A 27,665-nucleotide genomic window follows, 5' to 3' on the forward strand; every position below is an offset into this window, starting at 1 on the left:
GGTCCGCCAGCCAGTTCCAGGGCCCTTTCCTCGTGTACGGTCAGTGGCCTCTCATCAGCGGGCCCTCCTCCAGTCCTCACATGCTCCCTATTGTTGTGTGCGCGCTTCTCCTGTGGGGGGGGTGGGGGGGGGTTGCAGGGGTAAAAGGCAACAGTGTTAGGCAGGTATATGAATGCACGCCATCGGTTGCGCGTGCATTGCAGAGGTTAAGGTTAGGGCTGGATTCACTTGGGGATATGGGGGAGGGGGGATATGGGGGAGGGGGGGATATGGGGGAGGGGGGATATGGGGGAGGGGGGATATGGGGGAGGGGGGATATGGGTGATATGGGGGAGGGGGATATGGGGGAGGGGGGATATGGGGGATATGGGGGAGGGGGATATGGGGGAGGGGGGATATGGGGGATATGGGGAGGGGGGATATGGGGGATGGGGAGGGGGATATGGGGGAGGGGGGATATGGGGGAGGGGGGATATGGGGGATATAGGGAGGGGGGATATGGGGAGGGGGGATATGGGGGAGGCTCACCCTGCCTGCTCTGACGAGGTCGTTCACCTTCTTGTGGCACTGGGTGCCTGTCCATGGTGTCAGGGCAACAGCGGTGACGGCCTCTGCCACTTCCCTCCACAAACGCCGGCTGTGGCGTGGGGCAACTCTGCGGCCGTGCCCGGGATACAGGGCGTCCCTCCTCTGCTCCACCGCGTCCAGGAGCGCCTCCACATCGCGTGACTCGAACCTCGGGGCTGAGCGACGGCCAGCCATCCAGTCGGGTGTTGCGGTCGGGTGTTCTGGTCGGGTGGGGGGGAGCTGCGCGGCTTTATGAGCCGTCACGCCGTGCAGCGCGTATGACGCTGCACGGCGTGAACCACTGCGCAAGCGCGGATCCCGTTACGTCGCTGCTAGCCCATTTCGGGCTGGAGACTATCGTCCCATTTTTATGACGTGACGCAAGTGGGATTTGCGCCGTTTTTTGCGCCGATCGGCGGACTTTCTGCCGATAACGGAGAATTTTGCCCCTGATTCTTTATTAAAAGAGTGGCCCTATCTACTTTTTCTGTCTTCCTTCTGAAAGGTCAAGTTGACATAGCCCCAGCTCACCACATCCACATGCTTATTGGATCATATACATATATTTCTATTTTTGAATTCACCTTGTTGCAAAGCACTTTGAAAGAGACTTGTTTACAACTCAGAAGGTTGGATGGATCATTTGGTAAATGGTATTTTCCCCATTCATCATAGTGCTTTTCATGTGCATCAGGATCCTGAGACCGAGAGCTTTGCTAACTTTTTAGTGATATTCTAATACTCTGGACTCGATCCAATGAATGTTTACCTTCGATTTGTGTTTATATAACCAAGCTAGAATAGTATGTAATTGTTAAAGTATTGGATGAACGTTAGGAATTCCGTGCTCTGTTCCTGCTCTGAGGCTTTGTTTTGCCTGCTGAGCTGAGAGTGCATATCTTGACTTCCGGTTGCGGCTATGCAGAGCTAAGTCGCATGTTCGGCAGCTCCCACTTGGAACGGACTTTTGAGTTCTTTTCAGGGCCCCCAACGGCATTTTTTCGACATTTCCCGGTGTGGGAAGAAGACTGCAACATTCCCCTGACAGTGTATGGCTTGGACCAGGAGCGGAGCGACTAAAAAAGTGGTGGTGAACCCAAAGAAAGTGCGAGGGAAGAGGAGCAAGATGGCGGCGGGCGGGGACCAGGCAACGTGGATGCAGTGGGCGCAGGAGCAGCAGGGGGTTATCCAGTGCTGCTTCAGGGAGCTGAAAGCGGACCTGCTGGAGCCGATGAAGGTTTCTATCGAAAAGCTGCTGGAGACCCTGACGGCCCAGGGGGTGGCGATCCGTGAGGTCCGACAAAAAATCTCCGACAACGAGGACGAGATCTTAGGCCTTGCGGTAAAGGTGGAGGCGCACGAGGCGCTTCACAAGAAATGGCAGGAACGGTTCGAGGAGGTGGAGAATCGGTCGAGGCGGAAGAATCTGTGGATCCTGGACCTCCCGGAGGGGCTGGAGGGGTCGGACGTGGGGGGCTATGTGGTCACCATGTTAAACTCGCTGATGGGAGCGGGGTCCTTCCAGGGGCCCCTGGAGTTGGAAGGGGCCTATAGAGATAGAGTGCTGGCGAGGAGGCCCAAGGCTAACGAGCCTCCGCAGGCGGTGCTGGTGTGGTTTCATCGGTTCGCTGATCGGGAGTGCGTGCTCAGGTGGGCCAAGAAAGAGAGGAGCAGCAGGTGGGAGAACGCGGAGGTGCGAATATATCAGGACTGGAGTGCGGAGGTGGCGAAGAAGAGGGCCGTGTACAACCGGGCGAAGGCGGTGTTGCACAGGAAGGGGGTGAAGTTTGGAATGCTGCAGCCGGCGCGACTGTCTGGAGGAGGCGTAGGCCTTTGTTCAGGCTGAGAAGCTGGACACAAACTGAGGGTCGCGATCTTTGGTCGGGGATTGCTGTTGGTGTGTTACATTTTGAGGGGGGGTTCTTTGCTCTTGTTTCTTATTGGTTCGGTGTGGGTGGTTAAGGTGGGTTGGGCATTGTTTTGGTTGGGTCTGTCGGGTGGGCTCTTGGAGGGGGGTAAGTAAATGGAGTAAGGGTGGATGGCCGGTAGGGCGGATGGGGCCCCGTGGGGAAGGGTGAGGCCCAAGTCGGGGGTGACGGGACTGGGCCTGTAAAGGAGCTGCGTCAGACGTGGTAGGCCCGGCAGATAATGGGGGGGGACACTTTAACACGGTGTTGGATCCGGCACTGGATCGCTCCAGGTCTAGGACGGGTAGGAAGCCGGCAGCGGCTGCTGGTATGGTCAAGGGGGAGCTGGAGTGAGTAGAGGGGGTTGGGGCGGGGGTCTGCCGCTGTGGGGAACGTGCCGGGCGTGGGGTGCGGGCGCGTGGCTGGCCGAGGAGGGGGGCGGGTAGCCCCCTGATCCGGCTGATAACCTGGAATGTAAGGGGACTGAACGGGCCGGTCAAGCGGGCCCAGCTGTTCGCGCACCTGAAGGGGCTGAAGGCGGATGTGGTCATGCTCCAGGAGACACATCTGAAGGTGGCAGACCAGGTGAGATTGAGGAAGGGGTGGGTAGGTCAGGTGTTTCATTCGGGACTGGGTGCCAAAAACCGGCGGGGTGGCGATCTTGGTGGGAAAGAGGGTGATGTTCGAGGCGTCGAGCATTGTGACAGACAATGGCGGCAGGTACGTAATGGTAAGTGGTAAGCTGCAAGGGGAGAGGATGGTGCTGGTCAACGTGTACGCCCTGAACTGGGACGATGAGGGTTTTATGCGGCGCATGTTGAGTTGGATCCTGGACTTGGAAGTGGGGGGGCCAGATAATGAGGGGGGGGGGGGGGGGGGACACTTTAACACGGTGTTGGATCCGGCACTGGATCGCTCCAAGTCTAGGACGGGTAGGAAGCCGAAGATGGGAGGGGTGGACCCTTGGAGATTTGCAAGGCCGGGGGCTAGGGAATTTTCATTCTTCTTGCATGTTCAGAAGGCTTATTCCCGGATCAAGGTTTTTATTATGAGTAGGGCGCTGATAGCGAGAGTAGAGGATACCGAGTACTCGGCGATGACCATTTCGGATCACGCCCCGTATTGGGTAGACCTAGAGCTGGGGGAGGAGAGGGACCAGCGCCCGTTGTGGCGCTTGGAGGTGAGGCTGTTGGCGGACGAGGAGGTGAGTGAGCGGGTCCGAGGAAGCATAGAGAGATACCTGGAGGCCATCGATAACGGGGAGGTCCGAGTGGGGATTGTCTGGGAGGTGCTGAAGGCGGTGGTTAGGGGAGAGCTGATCTCCATTAGGGCCCACAAGGAGAGGAGAGAGCAGAGGGAGAGGGAGAGGCTGGTGGGGGAGATGGTGAGAGTAGACGGGAGGTATGCGGAGGTGCCTCAGGAGGGACTGTTGAGGGAGAGGCGTAGCCTTCAGGCCGAATTCGACCTGTTGACCACCAGGAAGGCGGAGGTGCAGTGGAGGAAGGCCCAGGGGCAATTTATGAGTATGGGGAAAAGATAAGTCGGATGCTGGCGCATCAGCTTCGGAAGCGGGACGCAGCTAGGGAGATCGGGGGAGTTAAGGATAGGGGAGGGAGTGTGGTGCGGAGTGGGGTTGGCATCAATGGGGTCTTCAGGGACTTTTATGAGGAACTATATCGGTCCGAGCCCCCACTGGAGGAGGGAGGGATAGGCCGCTTTCTGGACCAATTGAGGTTTCCGAAGGTGGAGGAGGGACTGATGGCGGGATTGGTGGCCCCGACTGAGCTGGAGGGGCTGGCCAAAGGGATAGGGAGCATGCAGGCGGGGAAGGCAGCGGGGTCGGACGGTTTCCCGATCGAATTCTACAAAAATTATGTGGACCTGTTGGGTCCGTTGCTAGTTAGGACCTTCAATGAGGCAAGGGAGGGGGGGGGCTTTGTCCCCGACGATGTCCCTGGCACTGATCTCCTTTATCCTGAAGCGGGACAAGGATCCCCTGCAGTGTGGGTCTTACATGCCGATTTTGTTGCTAAACGTAGATGCCAAGGTGCTGGCGAAGGTGTTAACCACGAGAATTGAGGATTGTGTGCCGCAGGTGATCCACAAAGACCAGACGGGGTTCGTGAAGGGGAGGCAGTTGAACGTGAATGTGCGGAGGCTCCTGAACGTTATCATGATGCCGGCGAGGGAGGGGGATGTGGAGATAGTGGTGGCGATGGACGCTGAGAAGGCTTTTGATAGGGTAGAGTGGGGGTACTTGTGGGAGGTGCTGAAGAGGTTCGGGTTTGGGGAGGGGTTTGTCAGGTTGGTTCGGCTGCTGTACGAGGTCCCGATGGCGAGTGTGGCCACGAACAAGAGGAGGTCTGAGTACTTTCGGTTGCAGCGAGGGACGAGGCAGGGGTGTCCCCTGTCCCCCCTGCTCTTCGCACTGGCGATTGAGCCCCTAGCTATGGCACTGAGGGAGTCGAGGAACTGGAGGAGGTTGGTGCGGGGTGGGGAGGAGCATAGGGTGTCGCTCTATGCGGACGACTTGCTGTTATATGTGGCGGACCCGGTGGGGGTAATGCCGGAGGTAATGAGGATCCTCACTGAGTTCGGGGATTTCTCAGGGTACAAGCTCAACATGGGGAAGAGCGAGTTGTTCGTGGTTCACCCAGGGGACCAGGAGAGGGGGATTGGCGAGCTCCCACTAAAAAGGGCGGTGAGGAGCTTCAGGTATTTGGGGGTCCAGGTGGCCAGGAGCTCGGGGGCCCTGCATAGACTTAATTTCACGAGGCTAGTGGAACAAATGGAGGAGGAGTTCAAGAGGTGGGACTCGTTGCCGCTGTCCCTGGCGGGTAGGGTGCAGTCAGTTAAGATGACGGTGCTCCCAACGTTTTTGTTCCTGTGCCTCCCATTCTTATCCCGAAGGCCTTCTTTAGGCGGGTCAACAGGATCATAACGGGGTTTGTGTGGGCGCGAGGGACTCCGAGGGTGAGAAGGGTGTTCCTGGAGCGGAGTAGGGATGGGGGGGCTGGCACTGCCCAACCTTAGTGGGTACTACTGGACCGCCAATGTGGCGATGGTGCGCAAGTGGGTGATGGAGGGGGAGGGGGCTGCAAGGAAGAGGCTGGAGACGGCGTCTTGTGAGGGTACGAGTCTGGAGGCGCTGGCAACGGCGCCGCTGCCGCTCCCTCCAATGAGGTATACCACAAGCCCGGTGGTGGCGGCTACCCTCAAAATCTGGGAGCAGTTAGGTGGCACAGGGGGGAAGTGGAGGTGTGGACCCCAATACGGGGGAACCACCGGTTTGTCCCAGGGAGAATAAATGGAGGGTTTCGGGGTGGCACAGGGCAGATATGGGCTCCCCCCTGGGGAACACCTTTAGGTATTTACAGGTCAGGGTGTTTGCCAGGCGGCAAGTGGTGGAATTCCCGCGGCTGCTGCCACGCACAGTACGCGACAGGGTGCTCTCGGCGGGGGGCGGGGTGGGGGGCGGGGGGGAGATCTCGGCAACTTACCAAGTGATGCAGGAGGAGAAGGAGGCCTCGGTGGTGGAGTTGAAAGGTAAGTGGGAGGAGGAGTTGGGGGAGGAGATCGTGGAGGGAACATGGGCAGATGCCCTGGGGAGGGTGAACTCTTCCTCTTCGTGCGCGAGGCTCAGCCTCATACAGTTTAAGGTGCTGCACAGGGCACACATGACTGGGACAAGGATGAGCTGGTTTTTTGGGGGTGAGGACAGGTGTGTTAGGTGCTCAGGGAGCCCAGCAAATCACACCCATATGTTCTGAGCATGCCCAGCGCTGGAGGAATTTTGGAAGGGCTTAGCGAGGACGATGTCGAGGGTGGTAGGATCCAGGGTCAAACTGGGCTGGGGGCTTGCAATATTTGGAGTTCCAGGGGAGCTGGGAGTGCAGGAGGCGAAAGAGGCCGGTATTCTGGCCTTTGCGTCCCTGGTAGTCCGGCGAAGGATTCTTCTTTAGTGGAAGGATGCGAGGCCTCCAAGCGTGGAATCCTGGATCAGCGATATGGCAGGGTTTATTAAATTGGAGAGGGTGAAATTTGCCTTAAGGGGATCGGTGCAAGGGTTTTTCAGGCGGTGGCAACCGTTCTTGGACTTCCTGGCAGAACGGTAGACAATGGTCAGCAGCAGCAGCAACCGGGGGGTGGGGGTTCTATTTTATTTTTGCTTGTTTACACTGGGGGATCTGAGGGGGTGTATATATTTGCTATGTTTGCTATGTGTTAATTCGGGGTGATAATTCATTATTTTTGTATGGGGGAGGGGGGCACGGGGGTTGTTTTATTTTGTTCTGTATTTAATTCTAGTGGGTTCCTTTTTCATTCTGTTGTTGATATTTTGTGAAAACCTCAATAAAAAGTATTTTATTAAAGAAAAAGAGAGTGCATATCTTGAGCTCAAACATAGAATTCAACAGGACCAGCAGGATTGGTGACAGTGGACAGAAGGGCATTTATTGCCAATCTCCCAATATGTGTTCTTTATAGGAAAATGTCAACACTGGCTAGTGCAGCTTCATAAAAAAGCCCCACAAAGTCTTGGAAAAGCAATTGCATGCAGTGCATGTTGGCTGCTGATAACTACTGATCAATTACTGCAACATTAACTTATTTATTGATGCGATTTCTGGAGGGGCTGACTCATCGCCTTTAGTGATCACCTCTTCATCGGGGCCCACGGTCAGCATCAGAAGCTGTGAGTTGGCTTGTCAATGTAACCTCTGCAGTGTTAAACTTGCATACGTTTACTAATGGTCTTGGTACAGTGCTACGGTTTATCTCAGCATCACTGAGTTAAGGAGAAAATTGCTCAGGCTTCAGTTCCTGATTGTTTCCTGCTGGAAATTCAATGTATAAGTGTTGGACGAGGACAGGATCCAGTTTTAATAATAATCTTTATTGTCACAAGTAGGCTTACATTAACACTGCAATGAAGTTACTGTGAAAAGGCCCTAGTCACCAGATTCTGGCACCTGTTCAGGCACACTGAGGGAGAATTCAGAATGTCCAAATTACCTAACAATACGTCTTTCGGGACTTATGTGAGGAAACCCACGCAGACACAGGAGAATGTGCAGACTCCGCACAGATAGTGACCCAAGCCGGGAATCGAACGTGGGACCCTGGTGCTGTGAAGCAACAATGCTAACCACTGTGCTACCATGACACCCTGTCTTGACACTGGTGGTGAAGAATGGCTACTTGGTTGAGGCAGGTAGTAAGAACATGTGGAACTTACTTGAGCTGAAGCTTTCGGGAGAGAAGGGTTGGGGACTCTGAATTAAAATAGAAGTTTTTTGAACATTAGAGTCAAACGATAATTATGTTTTTACTGTAGGGATCAGAGATTTAATGTCATCATAATATCTGCCCTCCACAAAGCTTAATTGTTAATATTAATGGAATTCAGAGAATAGCCAGAATTAGGAAATGCGCATAACTGGAAGAGCAGTGAATTTGTCTCCATCTAATTTTCTTGACTTTTACAGGTTGTTGGGGATCTATAACCTAGATAGATTTCATTTTGATTAGGTTGGATTCTGCAATGCAAATATCCTTACTCTTACAGCAAATACCATCTGTTTGGATAGCTGGTATCCATAATGCTCATTTTAAACTCCTGGGAAAAAAGCTTGCTAGCTTTAAGCCACACAGTTTACAATGTCCTGTATACTGGCATAGAACTGATATTAATCTGTCCATCTGACTCCATGGAAAAAGATCCTCTCAGACTTAAAACTCCATTTTACACTAACAAGAAATAGCATATGTGGTGAAAACACTTTGAATCACATTCCACAGAAAAGTCTTATTTCACTCGTGCTTGGAATTGCTAATGCCAGACCAATTAAAGGCATGACATTTTATATCATGTGCTATTTATCTGACAAGCCCTTTCCTCCCAAAAACAAACAGTTTAAAATTAAGTTTTTATCGATGCAAAGGAAGATTGGGTAGTATGTAACAGATGGCCGATCTGCTCACACTAACATTGAAAAGTAGTCACATTAAGGGTGGTATTTTCCGGCCCTTCCTGCAGCTGGGATCTTCCGGCTGAAGGCGACCCTCTGTGACAGGTTTTCCAATGGCATGACGGTGAAGCCACACCAAAATGCCGCGGGCATCGGCAGGGCCAGAAGATTTTGCCAATGGCAATTGTTCAGTCGTCTCTAAGGCCAGAAAAAAAAGGAATGGGTGGGGGGGAGGTTTGAAAGTTTCACTAAGTACGTACACTCAAACCCCATATCCTCTAATACAGTGCCAGAGAACGGTCACTGTCACGATGAATGCTGGAACAGACTTGCGTCTGTGAAATTCCCATCAGAGATTGAAATAGTTCACACTCTTCCTATTAGAACAGCTGGATTGGAGTGTCAGACATGCCTGTGTATCAAAATATCACTGCCATGTCAAAAAAATCAGCACTAACAGTTGAGAAATAACTGTTTGGGACAGGCCTCTTTATTGCTGTAATAAAAAAATTGAAACATTTTACAGGAGGAAACAACCTATTCAGTTACATTTAAAAATGCAGTATTAATTATTTATTCTCTCAAGGAAAATACTTTCCCACTGGAAATGGAAAGTTATGTCTTTTGTTCTCAGTGGAACTCATGATTTGTGTTACCTGATTTATTGGCTTTTGCCTTTGAAAGTGGATAGGAGATGACGAATGTTACCTTAATCCCTTAGCTGGTATCTAAACTCATTGCAATATGCAAGGCAGACTGTTGCAGGCAACTACTAAACAGTCTCTGGCTCTGCCTTAATATAGTTTGGCCAGAAAACCGTGTACTTATTCAGTAAGGACTTGCCAACTCATCTTGCGACCTTTGATGAGTCGAAGTACACTGCATGCTTTTCTCCTGAAGTCAAACATTGCGTAGAGTTACACCTATCGACCTTTGCCAAAGAGCAGAAAGAGAGTTTCAAAACCAAAGGCTATAATTCCATATAATCTGGACATTAAATCTGACTGTAGAATCTCCTGGCACATCGGCAGATGGAAAGTAGATCAGTAAAAATAACAACTGGAAGGACGGTGTAAAGTTGCGTCTTTGTCAGTTGTGTTTCAATAATTTAAGAGTTATTTTCTTTGGTGATCTTATTTTGTTTTTGTTTTCTGCTATATATCTTTGCCAATTCCTTTGCTAATTGGCCACAGGGAGAAGAATAAGAAACCCTGTGATTTATTTTCCCTTATTCCTTTCACCTTTGAGAGGTTACTTGCATAATATCGGAACAGCTGAAGCTGAGATCAGTAGCTGGCTGAATGGGGATAAACTGAATAGTAGCACACGTGGTGCAGTGTGTTACCACACAAATGGAGGCTGTCAGGAGACTGTTTGAGGATGCTGATTCATTTGGACACTCTACTAAATTTCAAGCACTTTTGCTTCTTCCTAGAACTACCATGTACTACTCTTTCACTTAATCTGACACACCAGTGCTATTGTTAGTGAGAACCCAGTGTGAATATAAAACTGCGGATGTTATGAATTTGCTCCCCAAAACAGAACCAGTAGATGGAAAATCCTGATGGACACACAGAAGCCTGCATCCAAATTTCCAAATTGCAGTCCTGCTGTGTAGAGCTCTGTGCTGGAAGAAGGAATTTGTTTTTGTTTTTTAAATAATTTTTATTAAAGGTTTTCATAAAATATCAATAACAAAATGAGAAAGAATAAAGAACCCAACAGGGTTAAGGGAAGAAGGAATTTGTAAAGTACATAATTGCAATTAAGAGTAAAGCTACAACTAACACTTAACACTGCATAGATTTCATAGTCCCAATTAATGTTATGCAAATAAGGCAATGGCAGAGAAGCTTAATCAGATTCAGCTAAAAGATGTACACCATCCTGATATCTTCCTGCTCTGATTTGCATTTTCCGTTGACATTTCTAAAATAGGTGGCATAGTGGTTAGCACTGCTGCCTCACAGTGCTGAGGACCCGGGTTTGATCCCGGCTCTGGGTCACTGTCGGTGTGGAGTTTGCACATTCTCCCCGTGTTTGTGTGGGTCTCACCCCCACAACCCAAAGATGTGCAGGGTAGGTGGATTGGCCACGCTAAATTGCCCCTTAATTGGAAAAAAAGAATTGGGTACTCTAAATAATTAAATTTCTAAAATATATTTTCAATTCTAATGTATTTGGAAATGGATCACTAATATGACTGGTTCGACAAGGTTTTATAAAGCAGCATTTATAATATGTACATAAGAACACAAGAATTGGGCAGCACGGTGTTGCAATGGATAGCATTGCTGCCTCATGGCGCCAAGGTCCCAGGTTCGATCCCAGCTCTGGGTTACTGTCCGTGTGCAGTTTGCACATTCTCCCCGTATTTGCGTGGGTTTTGCCCCCGCAACCCAAAGATGTGCAGGGTAGGTGGATTGGCCACGCTAAATTGCCCCTTAATTGGAAAAAATGAATTGGACACTCTAAATTTATTTTTTAAAAAGAACACAAGAATTAGGAGCAAGAATAGGCCAGTCAGTCCCTCGAGCCTGCTCCGCCATTTGAAAAGATCATGGCTGATCTGTGTGTAGTTCAACTCCACTTTCCTGTCTATCCCCATAAGCCTTGATACCCTGTTAATCAAAAATCTGACTAGCTCGGGCAGCACGGAAGCGCAGTGGTTAGCACTGTTGCCTCACCCGCCGATGTCCCGGGTTCGATCCCAGCTCTGCATCACTGTCTGTAAGGAGTTTGCACATTCTCCCCGTGTTTGCATGTGACTCACCCCCACAACCCAAAGATGTGCAGGGTCGAGGGATTGGTCACGCTAAATTGCCCCTTAACGAAAAAATAAAAATCTACCGAACTCAGCCTTGAATACATTCAGTGACCCACCCTCCACTGCTCTCTGGGAAGAGAGTTCTAAGGACGAACAGCCCTCTCAGAGAAAATGTTTCTCCTCATCTGAGTTAAATGGGAGCCCCTCATTTTTTAACTATTTCCCCTAGTTGTAGACTGCCACAAAGGGAAACATCTAGGCACCCACCTTGTCAAGTCCCCTCAGAAACCTATAGATTGTAATAAGGTCACCGTTCATTCTTCTAAACTGCAATGGGTATAGGCCCAACATGCTTAAGCTTTCCTCATAAGTTAACCCATTCCTCAGGAATCAGTCGAGTGAACCTTCTCTGAACTGCTTTTAATGCAAATACATCCATTCTTAAGAAAGGAGACCAAAACCGTGCTCAGTACCCCGGATGGGGTCTCACTAAGGCCCTGTACAACTGTGACAAGACTTTCCTACTTTTATATTCCATTCCACTTGCAATAAACAAAAACATTTCATTCTAATCACTTGCTGTACCTGCATACAAATGTTTTGTGATTCATGTACCAGGTCACCCAATTACTGCTGCACCATATAAGTCTGCATTCTGTTTCTATTTAAATAGTTTTATGTTTTTTTATTCTTCCTGCCAAAGTGGACACGTTCATATTTTCCTACATTATACTCCCACCTGATGGTGGAGCAGTGGCTAGCACTGCTGCATCACGGCGCCAAGGACCCGGGTTTGATCCTGACCCCGGGTCTCTGTCCGTGTGGAGTTTGCACCTTCTCCGCGTGTCTGCGTGGGTTTCACCCCCATAACCCAAAGATGTGCAGGGTAGGTAAATTGGCCATGCTAAATTGCTCCTTAATTAGCAAAAAAAAATTGGATACTCTAAATTAAAAAATACTCCCATCTGCCAAATTTTCTCCCCACTCACTTAACCCATCTATATCTCTTTACACACTTTTCATGTCCTCTTGACTTTCCTACCCATCTTTGTGTCATCAGCCAATTTAAAGACAATACATTTGGTCCATTCATCCAAGTCCTTGATATAGATTGTAAAGTTGCTTCACAGTGCCAGAGACCCAGGTTCAATTCCCCGCTGGGTCACTGTCTGTGCGGAGTTCGCATGTTCTCCCCGTATCTGCGTGGGTTTCTTCCGGGTGTTCCGGTTTCCTCTCAAGTCCGAAGGGCATGCTTGTTAGGTGAATTGGACATTCTGAATTCTCCCTCAGTGTACCTGAACAGGCGCCAGAGTGTGGCAACTAGGGGATTTTCACAGTAACATCATTGCAGTGTTAATGTAAGCCTATTTGTGACAGTAATAGATTATTATTATTCTTAAATAGTTGAGGCTCCAGCTTGGTCCCTATGAATGTCAGCTAATAACAGCTTGCGAACCTGAAAATGACCCATTTATCCCTACTCTCTACTTCCTGTTAGCTAACCAATCTGTCCATGCTAATATGTTACACCTACACCATGATCTCTTGCTTTGTTTAGTAACCTTTGATGTGGCATCTTATCAAATACCTATTGGACATCCAAGTGCACTAAATCTTCAGGTTCTCATTTATCTGCGTTACTTGTTATTCCCTCAAATACCTCTAATAAATTAGTCAAACACAATTTCCCATTCTTAAACCATATTGACTCTGCCTGATTGTATTATGATTTTCTAAATGTCCTACTATTATTCCCTTAATAATGCATTCTAATATGTTCCCTATGACTATAGTTAGGCTAAAGTTTCCTGCATTCTGTCGCCCTCCTTTCTTGGTAAGAAGTCTTACAACACCAGGTTAAAGTCCAACAGGTTTGTTTCGAATCACTAGCTTTCGAAGCATTGCTCCTTCCTCAGGTGAAGGACAGTGCTCCGAAAGCTAGTGATTTGAAACAAACCTGTTGGACTTTAACCTGGTGTTGCAAGACCTCTTACTGTGCTCACCCCAGTCCAATGCCGGCACCTCCACATCATGGCCACCTTTCTTGAATAGAGATGTTACATTTGTTATTTTCCAGTCTGCTGAGACCTTTCCAGAATCAAGGAATTCCAGAATTTTGGAAGATCTCAACAAATGCATCTGCTATCTCTGCAGCTACTTAGTTTAATACCCGAGGACGTAAACCATCAGACTCTGGGGACGTGTCAGCCTTTGAGCTAATAATTTTCCCAGGACTTCCGGGTGCGGCTATGCAGAGCTAGGTCGCATATTCGGCAGCTCCTGCTTGGAACGGACTTTTGGGCTCTTTTACAGGGCCCCCACGGCATTTGTTTGACATTTCCCGGTGTGGGAAGAAGGCTGCAATATTCCCCCGACAATGTCCCCCAGGAAGGGTATGTCTCTTGGTTGCCAGACACACGCAGAAACAGTAAAAGATTTGGCTGCAACTGCAGGATAAACAGGGCCTCTTCCAGCATGCAGGCGGGGGAAGGGCAAGCTTAAAGCTGCAAGCTGACCTGAGGGCCTGTATCAAAAGTGAATTCTAGCAGCAGAGGGAACAACTGTGAAAAGACCTCATCAAGGCCACTGAAGGGACTTCCGGTTGCGGTGATGCCTAGCTAGCCGCACGCTTCGGCGGCTCCAGCTCCGACGGACCTTCGGGCTCTTTTAAGAGCCCCAACGGGGAATTTTTCGACGACGCAACCCGGTGTGGGGCATGGTGTGTGGAGTCCCCCCCAAACGAAGGAGGAAAAAACCGGCGGCGGCGGCTGCAGCGCGAGGAATCGTCGACCAAAGGGTCAGAAAGAGAGAAGTACAAGATGGCGGCGGAGAAAGCGCAGGCGACATGGGGGCCTGAGCATGAAATTGTGAGACGGTGCGTGGAGCTGCTGAAGAGGGAGGTGCTGACCCCGTTGCTACAGGCAATTGAGGGGCTCAAGGAGACATTAAAGACCCAGGAGACAGAGCTCCGTGTGGTGGAGCAGAAGGTGACAGATATTGAGGACGAGATCCTGGGCCTGGCGGTTAAGACACAGACGCACGAGGCACTTCATAAAAAGTGTACTGAAAGGATCGAAGCCCTAGAAAATGGAGCGCGAAGGAAGAACCTTCGGATACTGGGTCTCCCTGAGGGTGTGGAAGGAGTGGACTGTGGAGCGTACGCAAGTACGATGCTGAGCTCACTGATGGGTGCTGAGGCCTCTACGGGCCCCTTGGAGGTGGAGTGGGCAAATCGGATTCCGGCGAGAAGACCAAAAGCGGGAGAACCACCCAGGGCGATAATCGTGCGATTTTACCGCCTTAAGGATAGAGAAGAGGTCCTGAGATGGGCTAAAAAGGTGCGGAGTAGCAGATGGGAGAATGCAGTGGTACGGGTATACCAGGATTGGAGTGCGGAGGTGGCGAGAAGGAGGGCGAGCTTCAACCGAGCCAAAGAGGTGTTGCATAAAAGGAAGGTGAAGTTCGGGATGCTGCAGCCGGCAAGACTATGGATCACGTATCAGGAGAGACACCATTATTTCGAGACGGCGGAGGAAGCATGGACCTTTATCAAAGAAGAGAAATTGGATCGGAACTGAGGGACTGATGCTGCAGGAAATGTTATTGTTAATGTTACGGTGGAAGTTAATTGAGAAGTAAACAGGGAAGGGGGGAGACATTGGGGAAATGTGGGCGCCGGTGAGGGGGGAAAGACGGGACATAGTTGGAGAATGGGGAAGGGGAGGGGGAGGGGAAAGGGAGCTGCGCCATAAGAGGCGGGTCAGGTAAAGGGATGTTCCCGCACCAGAAAGAATAAGGCGGGAAGACAGGCGCAAGGCGGAGGGGAGTTCCCCACATGGGGGGGGTCGAGGAGTGAGCAGGAGTAGCCGGGGTCAGTTGAAGTCAGCTGACTTACGGAAGTAATATGGGGGAGCAATCATGCTAGAAAGAGATCTAGCGGGGAGGGGGGGGAGGGAGGGGGAGGGGGGGGGACAACTGGGTTGCTGCTGCGGAAATCCAAAAGGAAATGGCTAAAGAGTGGGTGGGCGGGGATGGTGTGCGACGCTGGGGGAGCGAGCGGGAGCGCGGAGGCGGGATATGGGACTGGCCTAGAGAAGGTAATGGCTAGTCGACACGGGAGGGGGGCAGGTAGCCCCCTAGTGAGGCTGATCACGTGGAACGTGAGAGGCCTGAACGGACCGATAAAAAGGGCCAGAGTGCTCGCGCATTTGAAAGGACTAAGGGCAGACGTGGTTATGCTCCAAGAGATGCACCTAAAGGTGGCGGACCAAGTTAGGCTAAGGAAAGGATGGGTGGGACAGGTGTTCCACTCAGGACTGGACGCAAAGAATAGAGGGGTGGCCATTTTGGTGGGGAAACAGGTCGCATTTGAAGCAAAGAACATCGTAGCAGATAGCGGAGGTAGATATGTAATGGTGAGTGGCAGGCTGGAGGGAATGGAGGTCGTGTTGGTTAACGTGTATGCCCCAAACTGGGACGATGCGGGATTTATGAGACGGATGCTGGGGCGTATACCGGACCTGGAGGTAGGAAACTTGATTTTAGGAGGGGACTTTAATACGGTGCTGGACCCGGGGCTAGATAGATCCAGCTCAAGGACCGGAAGAAGGCCGGCAGCGGCCAAGGTACTTAAGGGCTTTATGGACCAAATGGGGGGAGTGGATCCATGGCGATTTCTTAGACCTAGGGCTAGGGAGTTTTCCTTCTTCTCCCATGTCCATAAAGTGTACTCCCGGATAGATTTTTTTGTTTTGGGAAGGTCGTTGATCTCTAGGGTGGAAGAAGCTGAGTACTCAGCCACAGCGGTTTCGGATCATGCCCCACATTGGGTGGACCTGGAATTAGGAGAGGAAAGGGAGCAGAGAACACTCTGGCGATTAGATGTGGGACTGATGGCGGATGAGGGAGTGTGTGCAAGAGTGCGGGGGTGTATTGAGAGATATCTGGAGGTCAATGACGACGGCGAGGTCCCTGTGGGAGTGGTATGGGAAGCACTAAAAGCGGTGGTCAGAGGAGAGCTGATCTCCATTGGGGCCCACAAAAGGAAAACAGAGGCCAAGGAAAGGGAAAGATTACTGGGGGAGATTTTAAGGGTGGATAGGGAATTTGCAGAGACCCCGGAGGAGGAATTGTACAGGGAGAGGAGACGACTCCAGACGGAATTTGACCTTCTGACCACCAGAAAGGCGGAGGTACTGTGGAGGAAGGCACAGGGGAGGAGGTATGAATATGGGGAAAAGGCAAGTCGCCTGTTGGCTCATCAATTGCGAAAGAGGGCAGCAGCGAGGGAGATAGGAGGAATTAGAGACGAAAGGGGAGACACGGTGCGAAGGGCAGGAAAGATAAATGAGGTGTTCAAGACCTTCTATGAGGAACTGTATAGGTCTCAACCCCCAGAGGGAGAGGAGGGGATGCGGCAGTTCCTGGACCAATTGATGTTCCCGAAAGTGGAGGAGCGGGTGGTGGTAGGCCTGGGGGCACCGATTGGGGTGGACGAGGTTATTAAGGGACTGGGAAGCATGCAAGCAGGGAAGGCCCCAGGACCAGACGGGTTCCCGGTGGAGTATTACAGAAAATATGTGGACTTGTTGGCCCCGTTGATGGTGAGGACGTTCAATGAGGCCAGGAAAGGGGGGACTCTACCCCCGACGATGTCGGAGGCGACGATATCGTTAATTTTGAAGAGGGATAAAGATCCGTTGCAGTGCGGGTCCTATAGACCCATTTCATTGTTGAACGTGGACGCCAAATTGTTGGCAAAGGTACTGGCATCGAGGATAGAGGACTGTGTCCCGGGGGTGGTGCACGAAGACCAGACAGGGTTCGTAAAAGGGAGACAACTGAATGTTAACGTGCGACGACTATTAGGGGTGATAATGATGCCCCCAGTGGAGGGGGGGGCAGAGATAGTGGCGGCAATGGACGCAGAGAAGGCATTTGATAGGGTGGAGTGGGAGTATTTATGGGAAGTGTTAAGGAGGTTTGGGTTTGGGAACGGGTTTATTAGCTGGGTTAGACTTCTTTATGGGGCTCCAACGGCAAGCGTAGTTACAGGTCGACATAGATCGGAGTATTTCCGACTATATAGGGGAACAAGACAGGGATGCCCGCTGTCTCCATTGTTGTTCGCGTTGGCAATTGAACCTCTGGCCATGGCGTTGAGAGACTCCAGGAAATGGAGAGGGGTGATTAGAGGGGGAGAAGAACACCGAGTCTCGTTATATGCGGATGACCTATTGTTATACGTGTCGGACCCAGCGGGGGGAATGATAGAGGTTATGCGAATTTTGAGGGGGTTCGGGGATTTCTCGGGGTATAGGCTAAACATGGGGAAGAGTGAATTATTTGTGATACATCCAGGGGACCAGAGTAGAGAGATAGAAGGCTTGCCTCTAAGGAAAGTGGAAAGAAACTTCCGATACCTGGGGATTCAGATCGCTAGGAGCTGGGGAACCTTGCACAGACTTAATCTGACACGGTTGGTAGAACAAATGGAGGAGGACTTCAAGAGGTGGGACATGCAGCCTCTATCGCTGGCGGGCAGGGTGCAAGCAATTAAGATGTGGTCCTCCCGAGGTTCTTATTTGTATTTCAATGTCTCCCTATACTAATCACTAAGACCTTTTTTAATAAAATAGACAGGAGCATCACGAGTTTCGTGTGGGCAGGGAAAGTTCCGAGAGTAAGGAGGGGGTTCCTTCAGCGTAGTAGGGACAGAGGAGGATTGGCACTACCGAACTTGGGCGATTACTATTGGGCCGCCAATGTGGCAATGATACGTAAATGGATGATGGAGGGTGAGGGAGCGGCGTGGGAAAGACTGGAGAGAAAGTCCTGTAAAGGGACGAGTTTAGAGGCGCTGGTGACGGCGCCGCTACCGATCTCACCTAAAAAGTTTACCACGAACCCGGTGGTGGCGGCAACATTGAATATCTGGGGACAGTGGAGGCGACAGAGAGGGCTGCGGGGAGCCCTGGTGGGGTCCCCAATCAGGAACAACCATAGGTTCGCCCCAGGAAGAATGGATGGAGGATTTCAGAGCTGGTTCCAGTTGGGAATTAGGAGGGTGGGAGATTTATTTATAGATGGGACTTTTGCGAGCTTGGGAGCATTGGAGGAAAAGTATAAGTTGCCCCGGGGAAATTTCTTGAGATATATGCAGGTGAGGGCATTTACTAGACAACAGGTGAGGGAATTTCCGTTGCTCCCGACACAGGGGATACAGAACAGGGTGCTTTCAGGGGTGTGGGTCGGAGAGGGCAAGGTGTCAGAGATTTACCGAGAGATGAGGGAAGAGGGGGAGGAGTCGGTGGGCGAACTAAAAGGAAAGTGGGAAGAAGAACTAGGGGAGGAGATAGAGGAGGGTATGTGGGCTGATGCCCTAAGCAGGGTAAATTCCTCTTCCTCATGCGCCAGGCTTAGCCTGATTCAATTTAAGGTGCTACATAGAGCACACATAACGGGAGCAAGATTGAGCAGGTTCTTTGGAGTGGAGGACAAATGTGGGAGGTGTGGCGGGAGCCCGGCAAACCACGCACATATGTTTTGGACATGCCCGGCACTGGAAGGGTATTGGAAGGGAGTGACGGGAGTGATTTCGCGGGTGGTGAAGGCCCGGGTCAAACCAGGCTGGGGGTTAGCTCTATTTGGAGTTGCGGAAGAGCCGGGAGTGCAGGAGGCGAAAGAGGCCGACGTTGTGGCCTTTGCGTCCCTAGTAGCCCGGCGCAGGATCCTACTCATGTGGAAGGAGGCGAAACCCCCCGGACTGGAGGCCTGGGTAAATGATATGGCAGGGTTCATTAAACTGGAGCAGATAAAGTTTGCCCTGAGAGGATCGGCTCAAGGGTTCACCAGGCGGTGGCAGCCATTTCTCGACTACCTAGGGGAACGTTAGAGGGAAGACAGATGACCAGCAGCAGCAACCCAGGGGGAGGGGGGGGGGTTAGTTTAGGTCAAAGATAAAGGGGTTTTGTTACTTGTGTATTGTTTAAAATTTCTGTATTGTTATTGTTGCGTTTGCTTTGTAAGAGGGGAAAAATTGTTGTTTGGGAAAAAATTTTCAATAAAACATTTATAAAAAAAAAAAATAATAATAATTTTCCCAGTACTTTTTCACTAGTGATTGTGATTATTTTAAGCGTCTCCCTTTTATCTCTTGATTTTTAAAGTAATTTTAGGATTATTTGTGTCTTTCTACAGCGAAGACAGACACACACTAATTCAATGCTTTCACCGTTTCCTTACTTCCCTTTAATTGAACTGTAGAGGGGATGTAATTGCAACGTATAAAGTTCTGACAGGGTTTGACAGACTGGATGCAGGGATGTTGTTTGTTTTGGCTGGGGGTCTATAATGAGCGCTCACAGTCTCAGGATACTGGGTAGATCACTAAGGACTGAGATTAGTAGAAATTTCATCACGCAGCGGGTGGTGAACCTGTGGAATCCTCTAACACAGAAAGCAAAATCACTGAATATATTTAAGAAGGAAATATATAGTTTTTTTGGACTCTAAAGTTGTTAAGGGGGTATGGGGAAAGGACGGCGTATGGTGTTCAGACAGAGGATCCGCCTCGATCATATTGAATGGCAGAGCAGTCTCGAAGGAACACATGGCTTACTCTTACGTTTTTATGTTATTAGTTCCTCAGTCTCAACTTTAAGGGGCCAATTCTCACTTTAGTTACTCTTTTCCTTTTTAAAAAAACTTATTTTATTACTCTTTTCCTTTTTAAATACTTGTAGAAACTCTCACTGTCTGATTTTATATTTCTAGTTAGCTTTCTCTCAAACTCTAATTTCTCGCTCTATTTGTTTGTCATTCTTTGCTAGTTCCTAAAATCTGTCCAATCTTCTGAATTGCCAATAATCGTCAAAGTATTGTATGCATTTTCTTTCAGTTTGACACTACCTTTAAATTCCTGGATTAACCACAGATGGTATATCCTTCTCGTAGTGTCTTTCTTTCTCTATAGAATATATTTTTGTTGAAAGTTATTAAATATCTGCCATTGATTCTGTACTGTCCTACCCTTTTTTTTAGTAAACATTTTATTGAGGTTTTTTTTGTATTATAACAACAACACAATAAACAAAGTACATGAAACTATAAACACAGTGCAAAAGCCGTCTCCCTCCCTTACAGGTCCCACCTTTATTAACCCCCTACTCTAAGCTAAACTAATCTCCACCCCCCCCCCCCCCCCCCCGACAATTAATTTTCCGCGAAGAAGTCGACGAACGGTTGCCACCTCCGGGCGAACCCTAACAATGACCCTCTCAAGGTGAACTTGATTTTCTCCAAACAGAGAAAGCTAGCCATGTCCGATAGCCAGGTCTCCGACTTCGGGGGCTTTGAGTCCCTCCAAGCTAACAGTATCCGTCTCCGGGCTACCAGGGAAGCAAAGGCCAGAACGTCTGCCTCTTTCTCCTCCTGGATTCCTGGGTCTTCTGACACCCTGAAAACGGCCACCTCTGGACTCAGCGCCACCCTTGTTTTTAACACCGTGGACATGACATCTGCCAAAATCCCCTAAGCTTCGGACATGCCCAGAACTTGTGGATATGGTTCGCTGGTCCTCCCGCACATTTTGCACACCTGTCTTCCACCCCAAAGAATCTGCTCATCCGGGCCACTGCCATGTGAGCCTGGTGAACGACCTTAAATTGTATCAGGCTGAGCCTGGCACATGTTGCGGACGCGTTGACTCTGCTCAACGCATCTGCACATAGACCATCCTCTATCCCTCCTCCCAGCTCCTCCTCCCACTTGCGCTTCAGCTCCTCGGTCTGCATCTCCTCTGACCCCATAAGTTAATTGTAATGTCCGAGACGCTCCCTTCTCCTACCTACCCTCTGGAAACTACCCTGACCTGAATCCCCCTTGATGGTAGGAGCGGAAAGGTTGACACCTGTTTACAGAGGAAGTCCCGCACCTGCAGATACCTGAATTTGTTTCCCCTCGCCAACCCAAACTTCTCCTCCAGCGCTCACATACTCGGAAAGCTCCACTCTATAAACATATCCCCCATCCTCTCAATCCCTGCTCTTCGCCATACCCGGAACCCCCCATCCATACATCCCGGGGCAAACCGGTGATTATTACAGACCGATGCTCCCTCTACTCCCACATGTCTCCTCCATTGCCCCCAGACTCTCAGGGCCGCCACCACCATGGGGCTGGTGGAGTAGCATGCCGGCTGGAACGGCAGAGGCGCAGTTGCCAACACCCCCAAACTGGTGCCATTGCATGAAGCGACCTCCATACGCTCCCATGCCCACCCCTCCTCCACCACCCACTTCCTGATCATGGCTATATTCGCCACCCAGTAATAGTTACTAAAATTTGACAGCGCCAGCCCGCCCTCTCCCCGACTCTGCTCAAGCATTACCTTCCTGACCCGTGGGGTCTTGCCCACCCAAACAAAGCCAGAGATCACTTTGTTGACCCATTTAAAAAAGGGCCGCAGAATAAAGATGAGACATTGAAACACGAACAGGAATCTCGGGAGGACCGTCATCTTCACCGTCTGCACCCTCCCAGCTAATGACAATGGGAGCACGTCCCATCTCCGACAATCGTCCTTCATTTGGTCTACTAGCCGGCCCAGATTTAATTTATGCAGCCGGTCCTATTCCCGCGCCACTTGAATGCCTAGGTATCCCCTACTAATCTAAACAGCAGCTCCCCCAATCGCCTCTCCTGTCCCCTCGGCTGGATACTGTCCTATCTTTTAACCTTTTTCTCAGTTCACTTTAGCCCACTCAGTGTCCCCATACTCTTGTAATAGTCTTTGTTTAAGTTTAAAACACTAATGTTTGACCCAGCCATCTCACCCTCAAACTGTATATGAAATTCTTTTTTTTATTTTAGAGTACCCAATTATTTATTTTTTCCAATTAAGTGGCAATTTAGTGTGGCCAATCCACCTATCCTGCACATCTTTTTGGGTTGTGGGGTGAGACCCACGCAGAACTGGGAAGATTGTGCAAACTGCACATGGATAGCGACCTGGGGCCAGGATCAAACCCGGGTCCTCGGCGCCGTGATGTATATGAAATTCTATTATATAATCGCTGTTGCTTAGAAGCTCCTTTAAAATGAGGTCATTAAATGATCCTGTCTCATTGCACAGTGCCAGTTCTAAAATAGCCTGCTCCCTGGTTAGCACTAAAACATAGAAATAGACCAAAATACTCACTACGAGCTCGTGCTTCAGCCTACCTTTGTCAATCTGGTTTTCCAGTCTATATGAAGATTAAAATCATAATACTTGTCTTACAAGCCCCTATATCTTTTCCTGACTACTCTTGTCTACCAATGTAGCTACTGTTAGGGGGTATGTGAACTCAAAATTATTGACTTGTATTAAATTCACGGTATTTTACCGACATCCATATTACTAATTGCAAAAGAATGCACTTTTTATGTAAGAACTTTATTGAAGGAAGCACTTAACATCTGCTAACTTGGTAATTGCAGGCATTCACTTCAAAGATACCCTTAAGCACCAGGCAGCATCTCCTTCTGTCACTAGGTCGGGTACAGGCGGTTAAAATGAATGTGCTGCCGCGATTTCTGTTTATTTTTCAATGCCTGCCGATTTTCCTGCCAAAGGCTTTTTTCAGCGAGATTTAGGGAAGGATTACTTCGTTCATATGGGGAGGGAAGGTGGCCAGAGTTAGAAAGGTGCTGCTACAGAGGGGAAGGCAGGCAGGGGGTTTGGGTCTTCCGAACCTGATTTTATTAGTACTGGGCGGCGAATGTGGAGAAGGTGCGGAGCTGGGTCAGAGGGGTTGATTCCCAGTGGGTCAGAGTGGAGGAGAGTTTGTGCAGGGGGTTGGGATTGAAAGCACGAGCAACTGCGCTGCTCCCGATAGCCCCGGGGAAATACTCAGGGAGTCCGGTAATAATAGCTTCATTGAGAATTTGTAGGCAGTTTCGCCAACACTTCGGGTTGGGGGCAGGGTCAAGGGAAAGCCGATTCGGGGGAACCACAGATTTGAGCCAGGGAAGTGGGCTGAACATTTTTGGAAATGGGAGGAAAAGGAGATTAAGACACTAAAAGATTTGTTTCATAGGGGTCGGTTTGCAGGACTGAAGGAGCTGGAAGCGAAGTATGGGCTGGAGAAGGGGGAAGTGTTTAGATACATGCAGGTTAGAAATTTTGCCAGAAAGGTGATACAGAGCTTCCCGGTGGAGCCGGCCTCCACATTGCTGGAGGAGGTGCTGACGACAGGGGGATTGGAGAAGGGGGTAGTGTCAGCGGTTTACGGAGCTATTTTGGAAGAGGAGAAGGCACCACTGGAAGGGATCAAAGCAAAGTGGGAGGAAGAGTTGGGAGAGGATATGGAGGAGGGGTTCTGCTGTGAGGTGCTCCGGAGAGTGAATGCCTCCAACACGGGCGCGAGATTAGGGCTGATACAGCTGAAGGTGGTATACAGAGCACACCTCACGAGGGCGAGAATGAACCGATTCTTTGAAGGAGTAGAAGATGTGTGTGAATGTTGCGGGGAGGGCCCCGCTAATCACGTTCATATGTTTTGGTCCTGTCCAAAGCTAGAGGATTACTGGAAGGAGGTTCTTAGAGTAATTTCTAAAGTGGTGCACGTGAAACTGGACCCAGCCCTCGGGCGGCCATATTCGGGGCGTCGGACCAGCCAGGGTTGGAAACGGGTGCGGAGGCAGATGTTGTAGCCTTCGCCTCGTTGATCGCCCGAAGGCGGATCCTGATGGGATGGAGAGCAACCTCTCCACCCTGTGCCCTGGCGTGGTGGGAGGACTTGTTGGAATTCTTGACTCTTGAGAAGGTTAAAGTTTGAACTGAGGGAAAGGATGGAGGGGTTCTACATTATTCATCATGCACTTTCAAGAACTGGATAACATCAAACATTAGTTGGTGGGGGAGGGTTGGGGGTAGGGGAACTGTGTGTGTTAATGGTGACAATGGGTGATTGCTGATTCCTTTTGTCATTTGTTTATGTGAACATGCGGGATAATGTTTGGGGTTTGGTGGGAGGATGGGATCGTTGTTATTGATATGGGGATTGATATATTTGTTACTGATTATTGTTTGTTGTTGGTGGAGGTAAAGTTGGGAGAAAATGTGAAAGAAGAGAATAAAAAATATTTATTTTAAAAAAAAGGTCGAAGCAGCAAACCAGAAAATTAACACAACACAGACACAATATCCACAATACCACAATATGGTATTATGAATTCATTTTTTTTGAAAATCTGTAAAATAAAAAGGCACTGTTCTCGGAAAGGTTATGAAGTAGTAATTACGATATCCAGTCATCCTTATTCCTCCACTGTTCAGCCATGGCTTACTGTCCACTACAGACAGTGGTATGGTGGTATTGAATGGGGAACTGGAAATAAAAATTGGGACAGATGTAAAATGAACTGCCGATTCGCTATCACCTATTTTATGCAATCTTCATAAAACATTGATCTACACCAGAATCTCGGCTATGTCCCCAGCATGGAGAAATGTTGTGCCCTTGGAATGGTTGATCATTTGAAGTCACAAAGTTACAGAATTTGATCCCTTAAAATGCCAGTAAAAATCTTAAATTCCATGTCATAAAAATGGTGTGACTAATTTCTGATTGTTCAATCTGTACTTCTCTTCACAATCTTCAGTATTGCAACAATCAGATCTCATGCAGTCATAAAAGGAGGCCATTTGGCCCATCAATTCCATGCCAACTCTCTGGTATAATCTGGTCAGTTCCATTTCCCATCTCTATCATCTGTACAACTGCAAGTCTCCCGTCCCTCAAATGCGTATCCAATTCTTTTTTAAAATGTTGATCACCAATTCTTCCACCTCCCCAGTGTCAATGAATTCCAGCTCATTATCACTTGCTGCATAAAAAAAACTCTTCCTCAGATCCCAAGCATCCCTTGTCCAAAACCTTAAATATGTCTCCCCCTCATCCTTGTATCATCAGCTAATGAAAATTGTTTTGTCTACCTTATCTATAGCTGCCATAATCTCGTACATCTTTATCAAATCTCCCCATAATCTCTTTTGCTCCAAGAACAACCCCAGTTTCTTTAACTTAACCTTGTACCTAAATTCCCTCATCCCTGAACAATTCTGATATATCAGCTCTGCAACCTTCTCCAGGACCTTGACATCGTTCCTGAAATATATACCACCTTTACCCAAATAGAGTTACATCATCAGTTTTGTGGGCATTGTCACATTTTGGCCAGGAGGGATTGGGAGGTGGTCCTTGTCTACCATATGTCTGGGATCCATGCTGCTGTTCCATCTAGCCCTGGCTTTAGATGTTGTCTTCTTTGTCTCCTGATTCTTATTGGATGAATTATGAGAATGTGTATGATACTGTCCCAGGCAGTGATCTTAGCAGTAGGAAATCGCGTGCTTTTCTATCTTGATGCACCTTTTGTCTAAAGATGCTTATTTTAAAACTTTGGCTTTGCTCAAAAATTAGTGAGGGGCTCATTAAGGATATCTTCCCCTCAAAGCAGGGGGTATGTAAGATTAGATTATTAACATTTAAACTTATTAACTCGTTAACGTAGTCTCACAACTGAATATGTTGCCACATTCTTTCCTGACAAAAGGGAGGGGGAGGAGGATCTACAATTGGCAAAACCCAACAACCATCAAAATCAAACACATGAATTTGGCTTCAATTGATAATATTGGGATGGGTCTGTGGAGGGAAACTGGGTATCGGGAGGATAATCATTCAAAAATGGGAAATATTTGGGGAAAAGCAAGAACCCTGCCCCTTATTATTATCCTCATTCCATGGGTAATTGTCCCAAAGTAATTGCTGTTCAGAAGCAAGACCTGCTCCGAGGATCCATAACCTGGCCACCCTTTGTGTGCTGCTGCTCAGATTCCTTGATATGTAGGAGGTAACTTTTGATGAATGAGGAATGTTGTACTCAAAAATGAGTAATTCATGAGCAAACAGTGGAAAGTTGAGGGGTATTAGCCTTTGGCTTTCACTGCAGAATGAATATCTGCTTGCAAGGAACCCAGAGGTGGGGCAGGGAAAGTTCAAATGCCTTCAATTCCCATGGCTGGAGAGTGTGGGGATGGTACAAAGTCTACCAAGTCCAAAGTCCATCTCAGGTTCCTACTAGGGTGGGGAAAGGGTGGGTGTTTCGCCTATGATCGATTCCGTAACCACCCTGCAAAGGAAGCTGTCAAGGGGATGTCCCAGTTCAGCCCGGAAGTACTGTCAGTTTTGCATTATTGAAGCCTCCAGGATTTGCTAGATGTTAGCTAGCCTGAGTTACAGGAGAGCGGGATGTCTCCTTGGAGCCGTGGAGTAATAATTAATTGTCCAGTGGGGTGGTGTGAGGAGGTGACTGGAGAGAAAGGAAAGAGTGCAGCTGCATTGTGTGTTGCTCTAATGAGTGGTGTGCAGGAGAATGCTGGGAAAGTCAAGAATGGAACCAGCAAGTGAAATGAGACTCTATTTCTCTGCTGGTTCCAGCTTCCAAATCCTCTTGGTGCAATTTAAAGGGACCATACTCCTGCTGCTGACTTCTTTGGCCATTTCCTTGCCCTCTTTCCTGTACACCCGCTTGGTTCGACAATCTGTTTTTTCCTCCCATTCTTGGGAAAGATCACCTCATTGCAGTCACTCAGATCTCTGAGAAGCATTTCCAGTTAAGAATCTGAGGCATAGGAGGCAGTATTCCCAGGCCTTTCCATTCCTGTGGCTGCTACAGTCATAGGGATTTATGTCCTGCTGTGTCCTGCCAGTCTCCCCTTGATTATAATCATCCCCTTGACCAATTTGCCCCACACATTAGCACTGTTGCTTGACAGCACCAGGGGCCCGGGTTTGATTCCCGTCTGGGTCACTGTCTGTGCAGAATCTGCACGTTCCCCCCCGTGTCTGTGTGGGTTTCCTCCGGGTGCTCCGGTTTCCACCCACAAGTCCCGAAAGACATGATGGTTAGGTGAATTGGACATTCTGAATTCTCCCTCATTGTACCCGAACAGGCGCCGGAGTGTGGCAACTAGGGGATTTTCACTGTAACTTCATTACAGTGTTAATGTAAGCCTACTTGCGACAATAATAAAGATTTTTATTATTATTATTACATCATCACGCCCAAGCCCACTAATTGGTTCGGTATCCTGGAAGTGGGATGCTAATGCCATGACCGATAAAGAGCCACAGCAAGGGTCGCTGCTGATTCCTACTGGTTCGTGACCCACTACGAGTCCCACCGTTTCAGCAGTTTGAGAATTCTACCTGGTGTATCAGTTATTGCAATATATTCAAGATGCTTCGAATGCAGTTAATGTTTACAGAAGCTGTATGGAACTTGCTCTGGAAAAAGTGTGTTTGATCATTGTATTGGGATTAGCTGAACAGAAGATTTTAAACTTCACTTAAGACAGTGGGTTAACATATTGAAATATAACCCAATCATGAAGACAAA

The 27,665-nt window shown here is 49.1% G+C and overlaps 1 protein-coding gene across 3 annotated transcripts in view; it reads left to right on the forward strand.

Annotated features, from left to right (window-relative positions):
• Nucleotides 1-27,665, forward strand: part of plpp1a (phospholipid phosphatase 1a) — a 213,373-nt gene that overhangs the window by 137,175 nt on the left and 48,533 nt on the right. The window lies entirely within an intron of this gene.

Source organism: Scyliorhinus torazame, chromosome 3 (assembly GCF_047496885.1).
Source record: "Scyliorhinus torazame isolate Kashiwa2021f chromosome 3, sScyTor2.1, whole genome shotgun sequence".
In the NCBI taxonomy this organism is placed as follows: domain Eukaryota; kingdom Metazoa; phylum Chordata; class Chondrichthyes; order Carcharhiniformes; family Scyliorhinidae; genus Scyliorhinus; species Scyliorhinus torazame.